Consider the following 11,483-nt stretch of genomic DNA (forward strand, 5'->3'; position numbering starts at 1 on the left):
AAGCATCTTTGGGCCGTTGATCCCATAGACATAGTCGTCATTAGTCACTCCTCCACGTTTGACAAAATAACTACGTTCAAGGGGGAAATCATGCCGGATTTACAGACTCCTCCTCCCCAGCTCTGACGAAGCCTGTTCCTAATAAGGGCATAAGGGCGGGATCTTCACTGTAGACTCTGCCCTTGCGTGACGTGTAGTTCGGTCATAGCCGCACAGCTGCAATGCTAACAGTCCGGCCCTCATTAGTGTACAAGATTCCTAAAAAAATTCTTACGAAAACCAGCCATGGTCCCTTTAATAAATCAGGCTATAATTCAGAAATGTGAAGAAAAAAAAACTCCAAACAAACAGGCCCTTAAGCTTTGTACAGTGTGTGCAAATGACCATATTTGGATTACAGAGTCTTGCCAGGGAGATTCATGTGGATTTGACACACTGGAGGGCTGTGATGTCATAGCAACCTCGAGACCAAATCCGACGTGCCAGTTGACAAAACATTTGAAAAGCGTGACTTTACTCTGATATTAAAACTAAGACTTGCGGGAAGAACTTAACTTGAACTCTGCTTTTGGCCCATCCTTCAATGTGGAGCAACCCGTGGGAAGCAGAACCGTATCCAGATCCTAAAGGTCTGTAGTTGTAGGTTTTAGCCTATGTGCAACTTAGTGCAAACCCACGCACTTGGAGAGACTCCACTCACCGATTTGCAAAAGTCAATGGCAAAAAGTAGGACCAGCAGCGCGTAGAGGTCGGAGCAGGGATTGTAAACAGCACCTCGTAAATACGGGAAATAAACCGCGCAAACCGAACACGCCTGGCTCTGGTTTTACTGCCTCTGTGCCCGTTAGCAACACGCCCCGACGCAGGGGTGGGAGGTCAAGTCAAATCCCCCATCGCTTCAGTTCTGTAGCTTATACGAGAGACCCAGGTCCCGAGGATCCCAGGCTTCGCCAGATATGATGTCAGACATCGACCATTACCTCATTGGGAAAAGACAGCTGTTCAGGTCACTGCTCTGTGGCTAAAGCTGATAAAAGAAGCGCTTGATAATAACATTCTTTAGTTCATCAAAAGTACTAAAACTGTGGCCCAAAACACATTTAGTTGCAGAAATTTTCTTTCAGGTTTACACAAATGTTCAACAGGTTCTATGTTTTCATATAGAAATAAGGAAATTTATGCAAAAAAAAAATCAAAATAATGGATTGAAGCAGGTTTATGTTTATGTTTTCGAATCTTCTTTAGTTTTTGAAAAAGTTAGTTTTTGGGTTCAAAGTTTAAAGGAACAGGCCACCGAGATATGTTCTTACCTGAGCTTGAGTTGATGCGTACCTGTCTGGTCTTTGTGCGTGCCCGTGGAAAGGCGTGGTCGCTTCTACCTTCACCACGTTTGGAGCTATAGGCGCGCGACATTTTGAAGGGAAGCAAAAATGGCGAATGCAACAGAAAACAATTGCGATTCCACACAATTATGAAGTGTTTTTTCACCTACATCTGTTACAACTCACTTACAAGGAAATGCGGCACCAAACTGTCATTGTTGGATATTACAGACCCATACACGCTTCTTCTGAGTTTGGTGATATTTACATAGTACATAGTTTCTTGATAGACTTTCCGTCTTCACACACAGGAAAATCATTAAAAGCATAAAAGCCTTTCTGCATACAGATATTTTGAGTCAGGATGGGTATCGAATACATCTGTATGGCGACCAAAAAGAAAGGATATTCTCATAGTCATGATAAGATAAGTTACTTGACACGTAAATCTCACATCCATCCATCCATCCATCCATTTTCTTCCGCTTTATCCGGGGCCGGGTCGCGGGGGCAGCAGTCTCAGCAGAGATGCCCAAACTTCCCGATCCACACACACCTCCTCCAGCTGTTCTGGGGGGACCCCGAGGCGACACCAGGCCAGCTCGGAGACATAGTCCCACCACCGTGTCCTGGGTCTTCCACGAGGCCTTGTCCCACTAGGACATGCCTGGAACACCTCCCGCGGGAGGCGACCAGGAGGCATCCGGAACAGATGCCCGAGCCACCTCAGCTGGCTCCTTTCGACGTGAAGGAGCAGCGACTCTACTCCGAGCTCCTCCCGGGTAGCTGAGCTCCTCACCCGATCTCGGAGGGTGCGCCCAGCCACCCTGCGAAGGAAACTCATTTCGGCCGCTTGTATTCGCGATCTTGTCCTAAATCTCACATTGAAAGTAAATTCGTCTATCCTACAGCAGTTTTCAATAGGCTAATCATTTGATGAGATATCCGATTGAAAAGTACAATGAGACCCCATTAAAAGAGTACAGACATGAGACACCACTAATTTGCATCCAACTGAGCAACAAGTTTAAGGCATTTCAGCGGTTTTGAAATGTTGATTTTAAATGAAACGTTGGTGTGAGTTTATTTGGAGTTCATTAGCGTGTAACCCGTCAAGATGGAGTCACTAGTTGGTGTGACGTCATGCGGAAGGAATACATTGGGAGAGGCCAAATGCTAACAACATCTATGGTCATTTTGCGAGACTGAGGACACACACAAAGACCAGACAGGTACGCATCAACTCGTCTAAGCTCAGGTAAGAACATATCTCAGTATGGAAAAACGGTGGCCTGTTCCTTTAATACATGTCGCCAGGAATTAGATATTAAAAAGTCTCTCGGAAAAAACTGACTCACAAGTTTGGAGCCTGAAGGAGCTACTAAAGTGGAAATGTTGTTGCAAGAGTTTAAAAAAGAAGCTGTGTAAAGTCTGCACATGCGCGTTTATGCAGTGTTTCTTCCATCTTTAGCTGTGGCTGTCTCCCAGAAAGCAGATGACCATATTAGGGATTCCAGCGCCATCTCGGTCACCTTTTTTGCTACACATGGATACCCAACATGTCAGTATTAGTGAGAGAATGAGTAAGAAAATGAGTGTGCGTGGGAAAGTGGACAAAACATCATAAAATAAGTATTGTAAAAGGAGTTTGATGTTTGTTTTTTACTCTTACATTATAAGGGAGAATACTAGAGCTAAAAACGTCACACAGTGGGCACGTCCACAACATTCAGGCCAAGTTTGAAGCAAATCCGAGATGGTTGAGCAAGAGTATTTGACATATTAAGCCTATTCCTGGCGAAAAGGGCGGCACAGGGAAGACAGTGTGATCTTTAACGGTGTTTTTCTAAAGTGATCAAACGTGGAATGAAAGCTGGCTTCAGCAGTTCCACCTGTTTTATATTTCCAAGCACCTATTCTTATAAAAGTATTTCCACAGTAGCTGCCTCTTCTGCACACGTCCCACAGCGCTTCTTATACTTATATATTATATGTCCCACTGAAATAACTCAAATAACATTGACCAGAGGCGTCCCGTCTTTGGGCCGGGAGCGCTTATATAGGAGCCTGTGGCCGAGGGAGATGCGGTATGTTATGAGTAAGGTCCGGTTATGGCACCGCGGGGAGCTCTGCGCAGACTGTTTTGACTGAATCGCGTTTCCAAGGGCGAGCTTTCGTAATGACTCCACCATTCAGGAGCGAGTTTGGATAGAAAAGAATCCGCCACTCATGAACCTGCGCTTGGAACGACGGATAAAACCAGACGCGTGTGGATGGGGAGGTGAGAAGGTTATGAAATATGACGACGCTGTGAAGAATTTCGTCCAAGTCCTGGGGAGGGGGTAGCAGTGGAGGTTGCCGTGGATACTTTGGAGTACATTGGTGATTTGGGGGATATTTGTGCGGACAGTAGATAAACCCTGGCTGTATCCAAATGTCCACACTATTCCCTATACAGTGACTATATAGTGGTCACGCCATTTTGTAGGGGTGTCCGAATGTCCAGAGAGAAAAAAGCAGTGAGCATCGATGGTCACAAAACGGGTCAATATATAGACCACAATGCATTGCGAGAGTCGGAGAAGAGCCTGACAGCGACAGGTCTTTGAACTAAACAACACGACTGAAGTAAATCAGCTGTTTCAGTCGTGTGTTTGTGTATTTCTCATGAATAAACGACCAAAATATAAACGGTTACGGCGAAAAGATGCTAACGTTAGCTGCTAACCTTTAGCTTGCGCTGTTTAATGACCGACAGCGTCCTCTCGAATAATCCAAGCCATTCATGTAAAATCCATGTTAAATATAACGTATCTGATTCGTATTATCCATAAATATTCCACTGGCTCATGAGTTTGGTTGGTCTTTATCACAGAAATATATTATTCCCGGAGTTTATTGAACTTTTAGCAGATGTAGTGCACTCTACAGGACTGACCTACTTGAGCTAACGCTGGAGTGATTCTTCCTTTTTTTGTGATGATAGTTTTAATTTTAATTTAAATGACAAATAAAACGCCTGTAAAAGTGCCAAAACAGTCGTTCTATTTCATAAAATATATAGTCGACTATATAGTGCGGGCCTATGTAGTGAATGAGGGGTTAGGGACTAGTGTGGACATTCGGATACATATGTCTATGAGAAGTTGCTAACGTTAGCCGCTTACCTTTAGCTTGTTGAGGAGAACGGTAAAAGGACGTTTTCTTTATTACCGTGAAATCCATGTTAAATAACCCACATTTATCCATAAATATTGAATTGACACTTTCTTTTGTCAAAAGTTAGGACAACAAAAAAGGAGGAGAAGGAGAAGAAGAAGAAGAAGATCTTTATTCATTGACCCAGCGGCTGTAAGGGTGGTTTTATCTTCCATCCCGGACCAATTGTTTTTTAGGGTTTCTGGTAGGTTTTCACTGCTAATAAAGCTGTGTCCATGGTTACGTAGAATTTCCATCCAGAAAACCTATCAGAAACCATAAAAAATCTGAAATAAAGTTGGTCTTGGAGCATCCTAGAGGTCACCAGGAAAGCAAAGGCGCCAAGCTAACCACCCATACGGCCGCTGGTTCAATGAAAGGCCAAATACTCAAATAACTTTTTTTTTTTACATATATAAAGTAGCATAATACACCTTTAACAGATTATAAAGTGATGTTTATTGTCTATTGGATGTGTGTCCGACCCCACACAAAGTAGAAACTTAATGGAATGTGATTTAGCATTTAGCTTAGAGGCCACATTGTTTCCCTAATTCTTTTGTATGTTCATTGATGATTTGTATCTCGGCTTTGACCTCACCCTTATGTGGTCGATTGGATGCTGAAAACATCTGGATCGTTCATAATTTAGGATGTTCGATGGCTAAAGGCTAATGGCTATTGGAAAAATACATTGGGATGGCTAACAAATAATGAGTTTACTGGACTAGCCCACATGCTAACTGTCTGGATACATGACAATCCAACTTCTTCTTTTCATTGCTATGGTCTGTAAAGTGTCATTTTGGAATGGGTTGAATGGAAGTTTAAAAAAAGTGACAGATATCAAACCATTTCATATCGCAATATCTGTATCACAAGAAACCACAATATATCGCAACATCACGATGCACTGAACTAATAAATGTGTAAAAGTTCAGTGTTAGTTAAACATTTACTCACTTTTTTCAGTCTTGTTTTGACACAATTTGCTGAAAAACTAGATACTTACGATTTGTGTTTAATTAGAATGAAATATATCGTGTTGAAATGGTTTAGTGAAAATCGCAATAATATCGTTATCGCGATATTATGGCACAGCCTTATCGCATCGCAAGTTACTTCCATATTGCTCAGCCATAATAAAAAACGACTTGTCCAAGATTAATGAAGTTAATAACACAGAATATGTGTTGCTTATTGTCCCTGTTGGCTGTACTGTATCATTTAATATGGTACAATAAATGGTGTTTTGCTGGGAAATGTGAAAAAATTGACAGTATTTTCCACATTTTAGAGTCATTTTCATGTATGTGGTCTCTGATTTATGATAAATGTTTCTTCAAAATTCTCTTGGGGGCCGAATTTGTTGCCTACGCCTCGTTTAGACTGTATATTGGTGCTGAAGTATATACGTAAACTTATATATGGATCTTTGTGTATTTTGTGCTAATGTATAAATAGTTTGTTTGAAAAATGAGAATGCAAACATGAGGACTTTCTTATTAAGGTGATGTTGCACAGTCACAACACATTTTTTGCTGGCGTCTATTTTGTCATGGCTTGATTATTTGTATCAGAACCCACTGCGACCCTCTGAGAACAGCTTTGCGACCCACCTGCGGACCGCGACCCACCGGTTGAGAATGACAGTTCTGGCCCGTGGTTCCACTTAGATTTCTCTGATGCTTGTTTTTTCTTCATCTGCAACGCTGCCAACCCCTACTGCGTTATGTAATCCTGTCCGTGAACACTAATCAAACTCATTTGGATGTGTTTTTGCTCTGGGCCTCACGGTGAGGTCTGCTGCGCTCCTGTCTGGTAGAGAGTTTAGTTTTAGCGCGTGGGAGAGAGGGAATAGACAACTTTTATTTCATTCTGAAGTCACGGCACCATTCATCTGAGCAGCGTCTAGGTTTCTTTCCATATTTGTGTTTTCGTTGCCGGCTCCAGCTGGCGAAAGGTGCATGGCTGAAGTCGACAGGGCTTATGGCAATTACCTGTTTCTCAAAAGATCCTCTATGGGGATAAATCCTGCCTGAGACCAACCATTACAAGAAGCATCAGCTGGAAAAATGGATTTCATAGTGTTTTTTTGTTGTTGTTGATCGTTTAAAACACAGCTTGATCAAAAAGAGTCTTTGGGATCTTTAGGAGATTCTGCAAATAAGATTCTGAAATATCATTTTCCTGTTGAAATAAAGAAGAGAGATATCAACTTGAAACTTTTTTCTGTAAATTACTGACATTGTTTGACTTTGTTTTTTATTAATAAAAGCCTTTTTTCAGCAACAGAATCTAAATAAATAGAGTTTAAATGTGTAGTTTTATTTTGTTGACATATTAGTTACAAAGTTACAGTTGCCTGTGTGAGGGGTTCCCTCCCAGAACCGCCGCCTGAACGTGGTGGAGGGGTTTGAGCACCCGAATGATCCTGGGGGCTCTGTTGTCGGGGGCTTTGTGCCCCTAGGGTCTCCCAGGGCAAACAGGTCCTAGGTGACGGGTCAGACAAAGAGTGGTTCAGAAGCCCCTTATGAGAGACCAACAGGACTGGTTAGAATCGTGAGGCCGTCCTTCTGTGATTGGATGGATGGATGGATGGATGGATGGATGATTGAATGGATGGATGGATGGATGGATGGATGATTGAATGGATGGATGGATGGATGGATGGATGGATGGATGGATGGATGGTTGGATGGATGGATGGATGGATGGATGGATGGATGGATGGATGGATGGATGGATGGATGGATGGTTGGATGGATGGATGGATGGATGGATGGATGGATGGATGGATGGATGGATGGTTGGATGGATGGATGGATGGATGGATGGATGGATGGATGGATGGATGGATGATTGAATGGATGGATGGTTGGATGGATGGATGGATGGATGGATGGATGGATGGATGTACATGGCTCATCGCTGTTCTGTTGAAGAATGGATGGTTGGATGGATGGATGTGTGAGTGGTTAGCATATAGTGCCTTTACCGACCGATTGTTTTTTAGCGTTTCTAGTCGGTTTCCTTCATGGAATTGATGCGTAACCATGGAAACAGTTCAACCAGCAGAAAAAAACCTACCAAACACCCCCTAAACACAATTAATCCTGGAGCGTCTTAGGGGCCACTAGGACCATTACAGACATCTACAATAGGGGATGAATAGAAAAAGTTTGGAGGTCGGTCATTTACCGTCCAAGGCCAAAAGCTGTGGGACGCACTTCCAGTCCACCGAAGACCCATCGAAGCCACCTACTCAACTGCTGTTTCAATGTATGGATGGGCTGTTTAAGTCTGCTGCAACTGTGGACTGTTGTTGACTTGTTTCTGACCATGTGACGCTTTACTCTTTAATGTTGACTTGAGTCGACTTGTCCCCATATCCTGCAGTTCACATACATTCACCTATTTCTGTCTATTTCCGCTTGTGTGGTTGTTGAATGGACTTTTTGGTGTGCTGTGTGTCATTCTTTTTTGAGTTCCTGTATGATAATTTCAAAAACCGACTTCCTGTTGCTGTTTTGGATTTTTCGTTCTTTCTCTGTGAATGTCAACAGTTTTTGTGGGGAGACTGAAGTTTGACAAACGCTGAATCACTTCTTCGCATAGTCTTAATGAAAGGGTTTGTGTAAATGTCATTTCCCCCCAAATAATGACGAAACGAAACAGCAGAAAATAAGAACTTTATTGTCACTTTTTGGAAAGGGAAATTCAGGGGACGGTTTTTGAGAGTTGAATCATAGTTGCGGCTACATAACACTTTTTTAGTAAAATGAGTCATATTCTCTAAGGAGGCCTGCTTTGAACCTGACAGCCACCACATTCACAACAATGCTATGGTGGCAGCTATGGTAACCGAGAAAATGCTGATGTTCTTGGGCGTGTTTTTTCTTTGGTGAATTGCTTTATAATTCCAGGGCCTATAAACAAGAAACAAAACTGGCACAAATTTCAACATCTGTCACAAATGCCTTAAGTTAGATTATGATCATATCTCAGTCATTACTGGAGGAATCCACGTGAAACAAAAACTGTCACAAAGTTCAATGTCTCCTCTGTCATCACATATGAACTAATGTCCAATTATTTTCTCAGAAAACGTCAAAAAGCGGTGACAATATGTGAAAACATGAGCGTGACGCCACCTATTGATGTGTTACAGGTTCTAGAATGTGATGATGTCCCCGGACCCAACGGGGGGACAGGAGCCCGTTTTTCCTATTAACAGCAGTACACTTTCACAAGTCGTAGCTAAAAAGAAAATGTATGAATTAGAAAAATGATCATTAATATCACTGGGTCCATGATCTCTCTGTACAAGACCAAAAATAATTTTTACTCTATATAACAGTATAGGCCTTTTGAACGCTGTGATGTCACCTGCAACCCAGCAATTCCTGAACCTACTAATCTATGTGTACCTGTTTGCACGCTCTCCTCGTGTATGTTTGGGCCTTTGGCATGTTTCAGTTTTATCCAGTAGCCTACTACGAGTAAATAAGTATTTATTGTAGAATAATCCTCCAGCTCGGCACTCCAGCCTGACCAAGACTCTGGTGTATGGTCAGAGGTGGATAGAGTAACCAAAAACACAACTGATTTAACTCAAGAGTAGCAAAAAGTGGTGACCCAATGGTGAAAATACTACTTAAGTACCATGAGTACTCAAGTGTTTGATTCATTATACTAATAATATAATATTTATCACTTTTCTGAATGGAAATGTTTATTTCAATGATTTAGAGTTATAAAAACAGATTATTTTAAATGCAAAATCCTGATGTTTTGAAAAATACACCGTGGAATTGAATTTAAACAAAACTGTGTAGTATAAAAAAGTAAAATAAACTTTGATTGATTTCCACATTGCGAAAAGTTATCTTTCGTGTATCTGGCCCTTTTAAAGTGAGCAATGGGGTCAGACGGGGGGTGTTCTGTCTCCAGTGTTATTTAACCTGTATTTAGACAAACTGACGACTAAACTCAGAGCCTGTAACACTGGCTGTGGAAGTATTGTTCAAAATCATCTTTTGTATGCAGACGATTTAGTCGTGTTTAGTCCAAATACGGCTGGTTTGAAGCAGCTCCTCAATATCTGTTCAGCTTTCATGGTCTGGACCATGACATTCAGTGCAATAGTTCAAAGAGTATGGATATGATTTGTAAAACTAAGGAAGAAAAGAACATGACATTTCCGAACTTTTGTTTGTGTAATGATGTTTTGCATGTTGTCAACAAAATCAAGTACCTCGGGCACATCATGACTGAGAACATGTCAGACGATGAACACATTTATAAACAATGTAGAGTGTTGTATGTCCAGGCTAATACTCTGGCATGGACGTTTGGCTGTTGTACAGAGGGAGTAAAGCTGACTTTGTTTAAAGCGTACTGTACTCCCTTGTACACGGCTCATCTCTGGACTCATTTTAAGAAAACCAGCACGCCAGGCTATAGGTGGCCTGTAATGATGCTTTACATGTTCTGTTGAAGAAGCCGAGATGGTCAAGCTTTATGTAGACATCTGAAAATGAAATAATTGTGTCCCTGACAAATATAAAATGGAGTGTGACACGTTATCAATCTGACTTGTGGAGACATTGGCATGATTGTCTTTTTGTCTTTTTCTTCTTCTTCTGAAACACTGAAGAGGCACCAAGAGCCTCCACACCTGCAGCACAGTGGCGGTGTCACAAGAGGCGCTTCTGGAAAAACAAAAAAGGGACAGATGAGGAGGCATCCGGGAAAGACTCACAGCTAAGCCACACATGCCTTCTATTGTTCTGGCTAATGGACGTTCACTGAAGAATAAAAGGGATTCGCTTTTCCCAGAAGATGGTGAAAGACTGTTGTGGAGCAAAGGGAGCGGAGAGAGCTGCGCAGGAGGAAGAGTCCTACCTCGAATCTCACACACTGTCGTACAGATTGAAACTTGAAAAGGTTAGAACAATGGAAGCTAAGAAGTTATGCGGAAACTCATGAATGTATAACGCAAAGAAAACATGCATCTGAACTTTATAAACCAAAGTAATAGAATCATTTTGACAGATTTTCTGGGATATAGCTCGGGAAATTAATGAAGTGCTTGGACAAATCAAGAAAGTCTCACCTTAAATGTTGGTATACAGGCCTCTTAGTTCTTTGTTCCATTCATCAACCTTTTTGAACCATCGAACCTCACACTTTTAGTACCGCCGTCACTTTACCGTGTTAGCAAACCACAGCCATCGAACGCTACTGTGTATTGTTACTGCTTAAGTACACTACATGTTATACTAATCACTCCCATCGATGACTCAAGTTTCCCCACTTTCACTGTGTGTTCAGGGAGCAGGGCTTTAGTTGCTGCTCCTATTGGGAATCACTTACAGATGTTCGAAACTCGAGCTGGAGAAACGTAGCAACAACTGAAGCCATGGGAATTCATGAAGGAATGTTTGGATCCGGCTTTTTGGCGTTTTTGGGGCAGTTCTTGTGTTGCTTGTGCCTGGCTGCATGAATTGAACAGTTCTGAATGATGCATTTTGTGGAGTCTGTGGACACGATATTAGTTCCAGCTGGTTGTGTATGTAAATGCTGTTGGTTAAAGAGACTCTCTAGTTACCATCACTTTAACCAGCAGTATTTACATACAGAGAGCGTGCAGCACATCCCAAAGATTCTCAATAGGGCTCACATGTGGACTCTGTGGTGGTCGATCTTTGTCTGAACATGATGCCTCGTTCTCCCTGAGTCACTGTTTCCTGGCATTGTCATCTTGGAATATGCCTGTGCCATCAGTGAAGACGAAATCCATAAATGGAATAACCTGGTCATTCAGGATGTTCAGTTCGTCAGCTGATCTCATACTTTGGGCACAGAGTGTTGCTGAACCATCAGAACAGCTACATCCAGGTGGCAACGTTTTACTCTGTAGAAAGTGTTTCATAACTAGCCTTAATTCATTATCTATTT

The sequence above is a fragment of the Gobius niger genome, assembly GCF_951799975.1.
Source record: "Gobius niger genome assembly, chromosome: 24".
NCBI lineage: Eukaryota > Metazoa > Chordata > Actinopteri > Gobiiformes > Gobiidae > Gobius > Gobius niger.